The sequence below is a fragment of the Lucilia sericata genome, unplaced genomic scaffold (assembly GCF_015586225.1).
Source record: "Lucilia sericata isolate MDLA Ls3-8-SP2 unplaced genomic scaffold, ASM1558622v1 Contig001087F_arrow, whole genome shotgun sequence".
NCBI classification, from domain to species: domain Eukaryota; kingdom Metazoa; phylum Arthropoda; class Insecta; order Diptera; family Calliphoridae; genus Lucilia; species Lucilia sericata.
This window is the reverse complement of record NW_023995062.1, coordinates 25,654-41,863: the sequence shown is the minus strand read 5'-3', so window position 1 is coordinate 41,863 and position 16,210 is coordinate 25,654.

Genomic DNA, 16,210 nt, shown 5'->3' with positions numbered 1-16,210 from the left:
AAAAAGAAGCTTTTTTTACCTTTAGGATATCATAAAAAGCGTTTTTTTCATAAGAATCACATTTAAGTTATAAGTTCTTGAAGATTTTTTTCATAAAATTTTCTTAAAATTTTTTTATAAAAAGCTGATTTTAGCTTTCTTAACCTTCTATAATAAAAAGTCTTTTTCCATACAAAACTTTTAAATAAAAATTGGTTTTTCATAACAATGTTATTTAAGCATTTGTTTTTCTAATAAAGCTTTTTATTTTTTTTTTTTTTCATAAAAAGCTTTTTAATTTATTTTTTGTATAAAAAGCTTTCTAATTTGTTTTCATAAAAAGCTTTTTAATTTCTTTTTTGTATAAAAAGCTTTCTAAAATGTTTTTATAAAAACCTTTTTATTTTTTTTTCATAAAAAGCTTTGTTAATCTTTTTCCAAAAACAATTTTAAGTTTTTTCCATAAAAAGCTTTTTATCATAAAACATCATTTTAAACTTTTTTCATAAAAATCTTGTTAAGGTTTTTTCATAAACATCTTGTTTAAGCTTTTTCCATAGAAAGTTTTTGTTAAGCTTTTTCCATAAAAATCTTTTTTAAGGCTTCTTCTATAAAAATCTTTATCTAAAAAAATGTTTAAGCTTTTTACACATAAAGCTTTATTTTTTTGATTTTCTGAAAATATACATTATATTACAACTCTAAAAATGTATTCACCTGTAGAGCTTATTACAGAAAAGCTTTGTAATAAAGTAAACAAATATAGAAATGCTAAATATTAATTTGTGTGATTGAATGACTTACAAACCACTGTTCCGGACAATATTAGCCAGACTGGTGGTGGCTTGTCTACTTGTTACGCTAAACTGATCATGCTTTGTTTACTACAAGTTGTCTGTCTGTCTCTCCGTCCGTCCGTCTGTCTGCCCACTTGTGTGCATCTCGTGTATTTTGCCATAGTGTGATAAAAAGAAATAAAAGTTTCTTGCTGTATTTTTAGCAAAAATAAAACAATAACTCTTTCAGGCAAATTTGTTTTAAAATTTCAATTAATTTTACTTTCGATCTTTCAAAAGTTGATAACACTTGTCGGTTTGTTTTTTGTTTCTTTCCTTAATTAAGTGTAACAAAAGGAAACGTAAACAAACGACAAATGATCTACAAAAATCTAAATAAAATTAATCTAAATCAAATAAGAATATAAATATTATTATAAAGCAATAGATAAAAAATTGTATTAAGTATTTTGTAAATATTTTTGGTATTTTTTAAAACAATTTGTCCTTGTCTTGGTGAAAATAAATATTTAAATGTATGAATCAATGTTTACTTGGAACTTTAAACACCAACCCAAAACCAAACCAAAAAATAACTTAAAAGTTAATAATTTAAAGCTGCATTTAAAGAAAAAATTAAGTACAAGTAATTAATAGCAATTGTCTATTTAGTATTTATCTTCTTAATGATCATTCATAAATAACAGATACAAAATCAAACAGATTTTGGTTTTAAATATTTGTGAAACTTAGATTTTTGTTTAGTTTCTTTTTTTTCTTCTTAATATTTACATGCGAAACATAAAGTATCTACATACATACATGCATACATACATACATATGTATGTATAGATTAAATATTAATTAACAAAACTTAACCAATATTTATTGACTAAAAAACAAAAACAAAAAATATTCATGTCTTTCAAAAGTTATTTTAGTATAAGGTGGGTAATTGGACCTGATCTTAATTCTACTACTACTATCTAGATATTTGGCTGTTTCTCCTAAACGGAAAATAACGTATTGTTATAATTCGCACCAAAAAAAAAAAAAAAACGGGGACAACTTTAAGCTGTTTCAATACTATGGAAATTTATCAAATGTCCAATAAAAATATAATAAAAACTACTACCAAAACTGGTAATATTTACCGGTGTTATTAATGCATTTTATACTAGCAAAAGTATTGCTTCCTGAAATTAATAAGTCTATAGTATAGAATTATTAAATAATTATTGTTTTTAAATCTGATTTTTAGAGAAGTATCTTTCCTATAACCCTTGACTTCTTCTATGGAATATTAATTATCAACAGATATTTTCTTCTCTATATGTATGTTATCTATACCATAGACTACATTATAAATTACACTATAAACTAGACTATAGATCAGACTATAGACTAGACTATACTATAGACTAGACTACAGACTAGACTATAGACTAGACTATAGACTAGACTATAGACTAGAATATAGACTAGACTATAGACTAGACTATAGACTAGACTATAGACTAGACTATAGACTAGACTATAGACTAGACTATAGACTAGACTATAGACTAGACTATAGACTAGACTATAGACTAGACTATAGACTAGACTATAGACTAGACTATAGACTAGACTATAGACTAGACTATAGACTAGACTATAGACTAGACTATAGACTAGACTATAGACTAGACTATAGACTAGACTATAGACTAGACTATAGACTAGACTATAGACTAGACTAGACTATAGACTAGACTATAGACTAGACTAGACTATAGACTAGACTATAGACTAGACTAGACTATAGACTAGACTATAGACTAGACTATAGACTAGACTATAGACTAGACTATAGACTAGACTATAGACTAGACTATAGACTAGACTATAGACTAGACTATAGACTAGACTATAGACTAGACTATAGACTAGACTATAGACTAGACTATAGACTAGACTATAGACTAGACTATAGACTAGACTATACACTAGACTATAGACTAGACTATAGACTAGACTAGACTATAGACTAGACTATAGACTAGACTATAGACTAGACTATAGACTAGACTATACACTAGACTATAGACTAGACTATAGACTAGACTATACTAGACTATAGAATAGACTATACTATGACTAGACTACAGACTAGACTATAGACTAGACTATAGACTAGACTATAGACTAGACTATAGACTAGACTATAGACTAGACTATAGACTAGACTATAGACTAGACTATAGACTAGACTATAGACTAGACTATAGACTAGACTATAGACTAGACTATAGACTAGACTATAGACTAGACTATAGACTAGACTATAGACTAGACTATAGACTAGACTATAGACTAGATTATAGACTAGACTATAGACTAGACTATAGACTAGACTATACACTAGACTATAGACTAGACTATAGACTAGACTATAGACTAGACTATAGACTAGACTATAGACTAGACTATACACTAGACTATAGACTAGACTATAGACTAGACTATAGACTAGACTATAGACTAGACTATAGACTAGACTATACACTAGACTATAGACTAGACTATAGACTAGACTATAGACTAGACTATAGACTAGACTATAGACTAGACTATAGACTAGACTATAGACTAGACTATAGACTAGACTATAGACTAGACTATAGACTAGACTATAGACTAGACTATAGACTAGACTATAGACTAGACTATAGACTAGACTATAGACTAGACTATAGACTAGACTAGACTAGACTATAGACTAGACTATAGACTAGACTATAGACTAGACTATAGACTAGACTATAGACTAGACTATAGACTAGACTATAGACTAGACTATAGACTAGACTATAGACTAGACTATAGACTAGACTATAGACTAGACTATAGACTAGACTATAGACTAGACTATAGACTAGACTATAGACTAGACTATAGACTAGACTATAGACTAGACTATAGACTAGACTATAGACTAGACTATAGACTAATGACTAGACTATAGACTAGACTATAGACTAGACTATAGACTAGACTATAGACTAGACTATAGACTAGACTATAGACTAGACTAGACTATAGACTAGACTATAGACTAGACATAGCTAGACTATAGACTAGACTATAGACTAGACTATAGACTAGACTATAGACTAGACTATAGACTAGACTATAGACTAGACTAACTATAGACTAGACTATAGACTAGACTATAGACTAGACTATAGACTAGACTATAGACTAGACTATAGACTAGACTAGAAGACTATAGACTAGACTATAGACTAGACTATAGACTAGACTATAGACTAGACTATAGACTAGACTGTAGACTAGTCTATAGACTAGACTATAGACTAGACTATAGATTAGACTATAGACTGGACTATAGACTAGACTATAGACTAGACTATAGACTGGACTATAGACTAGACTATAGACTAGACCATAGACTAGACTATAGACTAGACTATAGACTAGACTATAGACTAGACTATAGATTAGACTATAGACTGGACTATAGACTAGACTATAGACTAGACTATAGACTGGACTATAGACTAGACTATAGACTAGACTATAGACTAGACTATAGACTAGACTATAGACTAGACTATAGACTAGACTATAGACTAGACTATAGACTAGACTATAGACTAGACTATAGACTAGACTATAGACTAGACTATAGACTAGACTATAGACTAGACTATAGACTAGACTATAGACTAGACTATAGACTAGACTATAGACTAGACTATAGACTAGACTATAGACTAGACTATAGACTAGACTATAGACTAGACTATAGACTAGACTATAGACTAGACTATAGACTAGACTATAGACTAGACTATAGACTAGACTATAGACTAGACTATAGACTAGACTATAGACTAGACTATAGACTAGACTATAGACTAGACTATAGACTAGACTATAGACTAGACTATAGACTAGACTATAGACTAGACTATAGACTAGACTATAGACTAGACTATAGACTAGACTATAGACTAGACTATAGACTAGACTATAGACTAGACTATAGACTAGACTATAGACTAGACTATAGACTAGACTATAGACTAGACTATAGACTAGACTATAGACTAGACTATAGACTAGACTATAGACTAGACTATAGACTAGACTATAGACTAGACTATAGACTAGACTATAGACTAGACTATAGACTAGACTATAGACTAGACTATAGACTAGACTATAGACTAGACTATAGACTAGACTATAGACTAGACTATAGACTAGACTATAGACTAGACTATAGACTAGACTATAGACTAGACTATAGACTAGACTATAGACTAGACTATAGACTAGACTATAGACTAGACTATAGACTAGACTATAGACTAGACTATAGACTAGACTATAGACTAGACTATAGACTAGACTATAGACTAGACTATAGACTAGACTATAGACTAGACTATAGACTAGACTATAGACTAGACTATAGACTAGACTATAGACTAGACTATAGACTAGACTATAGACTAGACTATAGACTAGACTATAGACTAGACTATAGACTAGACTATAGACTAGACTATAGACTAGACTATAGACTAGACTATAGACTAGACTATAGACTAGACTATAGACTAGACTATAGACTAGACTATAGACTAGACTATAGACTAAACTATAGACTAAACTATAGACTAGACTATAGACTAGACTATAGACTAGACTATAGACTAGACTATAGACTAGACTATAGACTAGACTACAGACTAGACTACAGATTAGACTATAGACTAGACTGTAGACTAGACTGTAGACTAGACTGTAGACTAGACTGTAGACTAGACTGTAGACTAGACTATAGACTAGACTATAGACTAGAATATGGACTATACTATACGCTAGACTATAGTTTAGACTATAGTTTAGACTATATTATAGGCTATACTATAGACTAGAATATGGACTATACTATACGCTAGACTATAGTTTAGACTATATTATAGGCTATACTATAGACTAGACTATACTGTAGGAAAGAGTATAGACTACACTATAGAAAATTATAGATTTCCGTTTAGCAAGATACTTATGATTATAGGTTACAGTTATCTTTATTTTAAACTTTCTATGCAAAATTTGCAACATTTTAGTTTTCAAGGCAGTAAAGTGAAAGTAAAACTAAATTTAATTAAAAGCTAAAAATATAATCTTTATGAATAAATAATCTTATTTGAAATAATATTATAAAAAAACAAAACAGTTAAATATTTTTTAACAGTTATAAATAAATAAATTAAAAATTGTTAATATCATTACATTAAAATATGAATAACATTGCCACGCCTCTTACTATAACTTAAAAGTTTTAAAAAGGATATATCTCTGTAAATATGAGCAAACATTCCCTTCTTATTTTATTTTTAAATGAGTACGAAACTCTATTTCTTATTAAATAACCTATACAATTAAAACACCCTATAGAAACATTTAAAATAGACAACGATTTGCACAAGTTATCGCCATCATTATGGAGATTTGTAAAAAAAGACAATACGACATCAAATGTGCAGAAAAACGAAATAGGAAGATTGCAAATTATCTATAAATGTTTTATTTATGATTTTTTTTTTTTTTGTCTCATCTAATATAACAACAACAAATTCGCATTTCTACTTATTTATAAATATTTAAATGTTACTAATTTGAAAATCTTATTTAATATTAGTAAAAGTGTTTTTGTGTTTTTTTCTTTTTGTATGTCAACTAATTTATGTTTTTTATAAATTTTTAAATCCATATGTATATTTTGTGTAGATTTTATTTAAGCGGAAAGTTTTTATGCAGTTTTTTCTATTTGTTGGATAATTGTTGCAGGTTTTTATATAATCGGGTCAATACACTTTTGAACTGAAACTTGAAGATTAATAAAAATTAATAAATTTTGAAAAAAAATGGATAGGTCAACGAATATTAATTTAAATTATGTAGCTTAGCTCTGTTTCTGTCACGTAACTTTAAATAATTAAAAATGCAGTCTTTATGTCATCGAAACTATTAATTAAATAAATTTTAAACTTTAATTATTGCCACGTTTTTTCGAGAACAACATTTGGTGTTTAGTTAATAATTTAGACCAGAATTCTCTCATAAATAAAATAGTCTAGTCTATAGTTTATAGTCTAGTCTATAGTCTAGTCCATTGTCTAGTTTATAGTCTATTCTATAGTATAGTCTATAGTCTAGTCTATAATTTAGTTTATAGTTTAATCCATAGTCTAGTCTATAGTCTAGTCTATAGTCTAGTCTATAGTCTAGTCTATAGTCTAGTCTATAGTCTAGTCTATAGTCTAGTCTATAGTCTAGTCTATAGTCTAGTCTATAGTCTAGTCTATAGTCTAGTCTATAGTCTAGTCTATAGTCTAGTCTATAGTCTAGTCTAGTCTAGTCTATAGTCTAGTCTATAGTCTAGTCTATAGTCTAGTCTATAGTCTAGTCTATAGTCTAGTCTATAGTCTAGTCTATAGTCTAGTCTATAGTCTAGTCTATAGTCTAGTCTATAGTCTAGTCTATAGTCTAGTGTAGTCTATAGTCTAGTCTAGTCTATAGTCTAGTCTATAGTCTAGTTAGTCTAGTAGTCTATAGTCTAGTCTAGTCTATAGTCTAGTCTAGTGTAGTCTATAGTCTAGTCTAGTCTATAGTCTAGTCTAGTCTATAGTGTAGTCTAGTCTAATCTATAGTGTAGTCTATAGTCTAGTCTATAGTCCAGTCTATAGTCTAGTCTATAGTCCAGTCTATAGTCTAGTCTATAGTCTAGTCTATAGTCGAGTCTATAGTCTAGTCTATAGTCTAGTCTATAGTCTAGTCTATAGTCTAGTCTATAGTATATAGTATATAGTATATAGTCTATAGTCTATAGTCTATAGTCTATAGTCTATAGTCTATAGTCTAGTCTAGTCTATAGTCTAGTCTATAGTGTATAGTCTAGTCTAGTCTATAGTCTAGTGTAGTCTATAGTCTAGTCTAGTCTATAGTCTAGTCTATAGTCTAGTGTAGTCTATAGTCTAGTCTAGTCTATAGTCTAGTCTAGTCTATAATGTAGTCTATAGTCTAGTCTAGTCTATAGTGTAGTCTATAGTCTAGTCTGTAGTCTAGTCTATAGTCCAGTCTATAGTCTAGTCTATAGTCTAGTCTATAGTCGAGTCTATAGTCTAGTCTATAGTCCAGTCTATAGTCTAGTCTATAGTCGAGTCTATAGTCTAGTCTATAGTCCAGTCTATAGTCTAGTCTATAGTCGAGTCTATAGTCTAGTCTATAGTCTAGTCTATAGTCTAGTCTAGTCTAGTCTATAGTCTAGTCTATAGTCTAGTCTATAGTCTAGTCTATAGTCTAGTCTATAGTCTAGTCTATAGTCTAGTCTATAGTCTAGTCTATAGTCTAGTCTATAGTCTAGTCTATAGTCTAGTCTATAGTCTAGTCTATAGTCTAGTCTATAGTCTAGTCTATAGTCTAGTCTATAGTCTAGTCTATAGTCTAGTCTAGTCTAGTCTAGTCTAGTCTATAGTCTAGTCTATAGTCTAGTCTATAGTCTAGTCTATAGTCTAGTCTATAGTCTAGTCTATAGTCTAGTCTATAGTCTAGTCTATAGTCTAGTCTATAGTCTAGTCTATAGTCTAGTCTATAGTCTAGTCTATAGTCTAGTCTATAGTCTAGTCTATAGTCTAGTCTATAGTCTAGTCTATAGTCTAGTCTATAGTCTAGTCTATAGTCTAGTCTATAGTCTAGTCTATAGTCTAGTCTATAGTCTAGTCTATAGTCTAGTCTATAGTCTAGTCTATAGTCTAGTCTATAGTCTAGTCTATAGTCTAGTCTATAGTCTAGTCTATAGTCTAGTCTATAGTCTAGTCTATAGTCTAGTCTATAGTCTAGTCTATAGTCTAGTCTAGTCTATAGTCTAGTCTATAGTCAAGTCTATAGTCTAATCTATAGTCTAGTCTAGTCTGTAGTCTAGTCTAGTCTGTAGTCTAGTCTATAGTCTAGTCTATAGTCTATTCTAGTCTATAGTCTAGTCTATAGTCTATTCTAGTCTATAGTCTAGTCTATAGTCTAGTCTAGTCTAGTTTATAGTCTAGTCTATAGTCTAGTCTATAGCCTAGTCTATAGTCTAGTCGATAGTCTTTTCTATCGTCTAGTTTATAGCAGGGTTGGCAAATGGAATTTTCAAATTGTACAAAACAGCATTCAAAATTGTACTTTTTTGATTCCGATTGTACCAAGTCAATTTTTTGTGAAATTTTATATCAATAAGAAGCATTTTCAATATTAACACTTCATTTGTATTAGCCCATGGCCTCCCTATGGACTAGTAGAATAGAATGGATAGTAGAATAGTCTATAGACTAGACAACAGATCACTCTAAAGACTAACTGGAGTAATGGAGATAAGTCTATAGAATAGTCCGAAAGTAATCCAAGTACCACTTCATATACTAGTCCCTAGACTAATTTATAAACTAAACCATAGAAAAGTCATTAGACTAGATCAAAGTCTGGTAAAAAGTACTTTAAACGTCTAAAATTTTTAGCGGTCTCTTTGTTAAAAGTTTTAGTGCTTGTCGGATTGTAATCTCTTCAAGAATTCTTAACAATATCAGAGATTTTACTTAAACAATAATTGTATTTTGCCTCTTCTGAAGTTTAGTAAAAATTTTACCGAAGTTGGTAGTCCTTTGAATTTTGTGTCAGAAGTACAATTTTAGTTTATTTTTTCAAAAGGAAATAAATTTAAAATTGTACAGAATGGGTCATTGGTGTACCATTGTACTTTTGAGGATTGAATTGTACCAAAAAAAAGTACGATTGTACCAATTTTGGCAAACCCTGGTCTATAGTCTATTCTATGGTCCAGTATGTTGTCTATAGTCTAGTTTATAGGCTAATCTATAGTCTAGTCTATAGTCTGGTCTATAGTCTAGTCTATAGCCTAGTCTATAGTCTAGTCTATAGTCTAGTTTATAGTCTTAAAACAGGATCCAAAATTATAAAAAATTTGTTGTTATAAATTTAAATGATATTCATAACTCATTAAACCATTAATCGTCTCAATGCCAAATTAATGAATCTTTATTATTCAAATAGATTGTTAGAACATTTATTTCCTGCTTAAATTTAACTGCATTCAGTATTTAAAATAAATTAAAAATGAAATTTTATTTTCATCTTTTTTTTTGCATAAGAATTGATTTATCCATATTAAACATGTGCTGAAATTCTATATTATATTATTAAAAATTTAAATTTGTTTCTAACAGAAAAAATAGTTTTATAAAATGTATGATTTTTTAAAACAATAAAAATGTGAATGATTTATTAAAATTGCTAATTTAACATATTTCATAAGTTTTTAATTGATTTTAAAACAAAGTTATATTTTTATTCTTATTTTTAATAAAATTGTATTCTAAAATTTAAATAAAAATTCTGAAATTGAAAATGAAATTTTTGAAATTTACACATACCCATATACAAATGTTGTTAATTAAAAGTTTAATTAATATCTTGTTTAGATTGGTCTTTATTTGAACATAACTCCAAAATGTTAACTTTGATTTACATAAATCATTTAAAAATCATTATTTCTTTAGAAAAATATACAGAGTTGTGATTAAAAACATTATGGCTACTTTAAACAATGTTAAAATAAACTTTACGTTGTATTTATGCATTTAAATTTGCTCTAAAACTTCGGTAAATTAAACATTTTAATTTCATATCCAAAAGTAAACAAACAGAATTTAATTAATCCTTAAAATATGCTAAACATTCAAACTCTACCATCACTACAAAAACAAGCAATCGATTGCTGTAATGACAACTAAAATACAACACTGTCGTGCCAGTGCTACCAAGTTTCGTTGGCATTGTTGTGACACATTATAGCTATCTTTCTCTGACCTTAGGAAAATAATAATTACCAAAATTCCCTTTTTTCTCTGGCAGATACGCGCCTAATTCGAGTCGCTGCTTTTACTTCAAACACTTTGTGTTTGTAGCAAACACGAGATACGAAAAATACATTGCTGTTTGACAAACCAGAGTTTCCTAGGTCGTCAAACAAATGTATTTTAAATGGGACATCAAACAAAATCTGTTTGAAGGAAAAATTCTGCAATTTTTTGCGCGCAGTTGCATATTTTCGCGCCAATTTTTGCAAATTCTTTATTTGATCTTCTGTCATTTTACATACATTTTGAGTTTGTAACAAACGTAGAACGTGTTCAGTTTGGAAATTGTTTGAATTTTATTAAAAAAGTTATAAAATATATAATTTTGTTATTGGAAATAACATAATTGTTCATTGAAAATGTATTTAACAGCTTGTTTTTCTAAAATGAAAATTTGTCTTCGTTCTTAAAAATAACGAACGAAATTGGCTTTACGTTTTTGTAACGAAAAAATAAATTTTCATGTGAGTGACAACGAAAGAGCTTTATTTTTCCATATATTTTTGGTTTTTAGAAAATGAATTCGTTCGTAATAAACGAAAGAAATGTCAGAAATAGACGATAGGCAAAGGCCTTTCGTTTGCCCAAAAAACAACGAAAATTTTACCAAAATACGTAATAATATGTGGCCATTTGAACCAGAATGTAATTCGCAATACAAACCTTTAAATTTCTTGAGACATTGCATACAATTTTCATGTTGTTTTTAAAAAAACATTTTTTCATAATTTCAATTTTTTTCTAAAATTATTTTATTTTTGTTTATTTTTTAGGGTTAACACCAAACACCTTATTACTACATGAAAAATATTTAAAAATTCAGAAATGAAATACGTAGGCAATAATGTTCTGTTACGATAGAAAAAGCTCATTTCATTTTAGACATTTTTAAACGAAAACTTTCAAATGTTTTATAAAAACCTAATTTTAAACTTGATCGTAATAAAATGATATGTTCGTGTGAGAACTAAATTGTTTTAGAAAAACAGGCTGTAAGTGTAATGTTTGTGATCTAGAAGATTAAAAAATGTAAGTAATGATGTTAATTAATTATTTATTTGTCTCTAAAGAACGTCTTTCTTTTTACTAAAGAGGAGGCATCATGATGGTCTCCTGGAAGAATGGCCACAAGAGAGTGGCAATTGTATACCTGCCTAGTCACCTAGGCGGGTGGTGGTCGGTCGGCTAGTGGTGACATGGTATATTATCACCTAGAGGCAATGGACGGACGCTGATTACCACAAGGATACATACTTATTATTATACCATTGATCTCTCAGCAGAATCACTACCATACACCCATAATAGAGCGCGATGTCTGTCTGGTGTGCCTTTCAGTGAAGCTCTTGTTGTCTCCAAACACTATGGTGGCCGAATATTTACAAGAAACAATTGTTAAGCCGCCTTTTATACAAATTTATCGCACTGTAGAGATTGTCTTCACGGACCTAGAGGATATAACCTGGCTAGGCTGTCGTCTTATATAGATGTTGTTTGGGCAAAATATTGGTGTTTGTTATTTACATAATTGCAATGCTTGGATCCGGTACTAACCATTGTGGGCTTTATGTCGACTTTAGATACCTTAAAGTTGTCACACTATATGAATCATTAATAAAACAAGTAAGAGTGCTATATTCGGCTGTGCCGAATTTTATATACCCTTCACCATAGTGTATTTAAAAAATATAAATTTTATAAAATTTAAATTTATGTACTCATTTAATTTTCCCGATTATATCATTATTATAGCAAAACAAAATGAACAACAACAACGCTAAACGAAATAAACACTCAAAAAACAAAATACACAAGGCAGTAAAACCAACAAACGAAACTGTACACCAACAAACAAAAACAATATACACAAGGCAATGAAACACACAGCCATCCAAACATACAAAACTGAATACACCAAGAAACAAAAACAATATACACATGCCAATGAAACACACAGCCATCCAAACATGTGAAACGAAATACTCAATGAATAAGCAGTGTTGTTGTTGTTGCTTATTAATCAAAGCATGAAAAAATTGTCTTTTTTAATGACATTTTCAGAGGTTGTCTCGGATTTTTGCTTATATCTCCGTCATTTATGGACCGATTTTGCTGATTTTAAATAGCGATCTTCTCGAAAGCATGTCTAACAGAATTATTGAAGATTCGGATCTCGCCGATATCTGGGGTCCTCTAAAAACTGATTTCAACAGACAGACAGACGGACATGGCTTAATCGACTCCGCTATCTATAAGGATCCCGAATATATATACTTTATAGGGTCGGAAAATTATATTATAGAAATTACAAACGGAATGACAAACTTATATATACCCTTCTCACGAAGGTGAAGGGTATAAAAAAACTGATGGTATTCCTTCCGATCACTTGATGTACTTGCGTCTGTATCATCAAAAATGGCAAAATAACTTTAGAAGAAATGAGGAAATGTGTTTGGATTTGAATGAATATCATTTCATTTCGAATGGCCTGTTGGAACAGATCTGAAATATGCGTACTCAATTGGTTCATCACAATTTTAATAAATAGCAAATATCATCAAATAGAATTTTTGGTCTATCATTAAAGCCGCCCTTCTTGATGGGATGTATCCTAATAAATGTATGTACATATGTATGTATGTGTATTGGATTCTAAGGTTAATCATATTAAATCGCCCTGCAGAAGAGAATTCTTGAATTTAGACTATGATGAGTTTGTTGAATTTTGGTTCACCCTGGATAGTGTACGGAAAAGAAACAAATAGTTTCAGTTGTATTGGTGTACAATGTAATACTGCTGTGACGCCTATTACAGTTGCTTTGTTTGCAGGTTTGTTGTAACAAATTCGGTTCCTTTAGGGAATAAACAGGTAAAAGCTGTATTTTGGTACATTTTTTGCATCTCATGTATCTTTTATTTTTGACTCCTTCATAACTTAATGAAAAAATAAAAATATGAATTGATTACTTTTTGAATATTCGGACGTTTAAGGGATGAAAATTGTACCCTTTTTCATAAAACATTGTTTTTGGTTTATTAACTTACATATATGTAGTATGAATGATGAATACATAATAACGGGATCCCACTATGATGTTGCAACTTTTTGGAATACAATTTTTATTTCGTTAATGGGGAGGAAAAAGTACCAAAAGGAGGTAAAAACGGGAAATTTGATTTTATTCAAACACAATGAGTCAATTTAGATAACATTTTTAGATTTAGAAACACTAAATATGCTAATAGGGAGTTATTTGAAACCCCGGTAGCAAGTGATATTTTTAGTACTTTTTCGTTCTTCAACTGGTACTTTTTGAGTTTTCTATGATATTAAAATCGAAACATGAATATAATAATAAAGATACTTTTAGGTACATTTTCGTTCTTCACTGGTACTTTTTTGAGTTTTCTTTAAAATTAAACCTAGAAACATGAAATTAAGCACGGAGTAAAGGTAGAATTACCCGAACGTTGCTGCCCACGTACTGTAACGTAACGTACTGTTAGCACGTTTGTTCAATTATAGAACATTTAAAAACGTAACACTTGTTTTGAAAATAAACACAAAATAATTGAAGTTTTCAGACGTTTTTTAATATAAATGTTAAATTAATTCGCAATAATTTGCTTATTTTGTTATTTTCTTAAGAATATTTTATGTATTTAAAAAAAAAATTCAACATCTATAAAAAACAAAAATAAAGTACAATAAATATTCAATCAGCTGTTCGAAACAGTGATGGTTATTGAGAGGCACTTTCTTTAAAATGTTTAAGTAGAAAAGGTACCAAAATTAAAAAAAAATATATATAAGTAAAAACGTTTAACTCATCAAGCGTTCTATTCCTGTTGAATACACCATATGATAGCACTTCTTCCTCTGAGTATAAAAGTGGAAAAATATTTATCTTCTCTATTCAGGTGCAGGAGTTATAGGCTTTCAAAGTTGTGATATATAATTGAATATGTCTCGGCTACTAATTATTATATATTGTCAACATGGGTATCAATAGAAAGGTCTCAGAAATATCTATCTATCGATCGATATAGAATATTACATATATCTTTAACCCATTGAGACCAAAAGTCAAATGTTTTCTGATATTGACTTTTTTACAAAAGCATAGTTATCTCAAAAATATATCGATATAACGGTTCTTCATATCACATCAAATTTTGTAGACAACATGTTGGGCTTCCATGTGATATATGATTGAGAGGCCTATCTCATCTCAATCGCGCGATTTTTTACCTGGCTCTCAATGGGTTAATAATTTATGTCATATTATATATCAATCAAATGATATTTCAAAGACCTTATTATTGATACCTATATCGATCATATATATATATATATATATATATATATATATATATATATATATATATATATATATATATATATATATATATATATATATATATATATATAATTAATCAAGATATAATCAATTATATATCAACATTTTGGAGACCTCTAACTCCAGGAGAAATATTTTAATCATGTATATTTTTTTCTTGGAATTAACTGAATTAGAACGTTTGACTTACGCCTGCTTCTACAATTAGAAGGTTTTTTGAACAGTCTAACTATGATTTCTTAGAGTTTGATATGTTATTAATGTATTTTCTATAAAATTTTATGTATACAAATTACTAACATCACATATGCAACCTAAAAATTTAAAAGCTAAACAATTTTATTAAATTTATGCATAATAATATAAAAATTCAAATTTGTACATACAATTAAAAAAAAGTAAGAAAAAAGGGAATTTGTGCCACAGTTCTATTCTACATACAAAAGTGCCATCACTGTTCTAAAAATGTCACGTAACAACGTTATAAAATTCTATTTTATACAGGTTGAAACGTTACGGCTACATTTCGGTAAGCATTTTCATTGCATTTCCTTAATCAAATCAGCTGACACGTTTTCTTACGGTTACAGTACGTTGCGGTTGGGTAATCCTACCTTAAATGAGAACTTATAAAATGGGATTTTTCGCTACTAAAAAGGTACTAAAAGGTACTTTTTGAATTTTAATATTGACCTTTTGGTAGTTTTTCGTTCTTCAACCAGAGGGCGAAGTCGACTTAAAATTGTCGGCGGCGGCGGCTGAGCTAAAAAAAATTCGGCGGCGGCTAGCAGTCGGCTCAGAGCCGAACGTTTTTAAGAAAATTTAAATTCTTAAATGTATGCTCAAAAAGAACAAAAATTATCAAAAATAAAAGATTGAGAGAATCTAGTCTCTTTGCTTAAAATATTAATAATAATTGATTTATAAAAAAGGTATCCAAATATAGTCTTTGGTGTCGTACGATTTAGATTGAATTTGGAAAAACGGAAAAAAAGCGTTTCGGTAAATTTTATTGAGGATTATTATGTATTAATTTCAACGAATTATATTAAACTCATCTGTGTTAAAATGCAAAAAATCTGAAAATTTTAC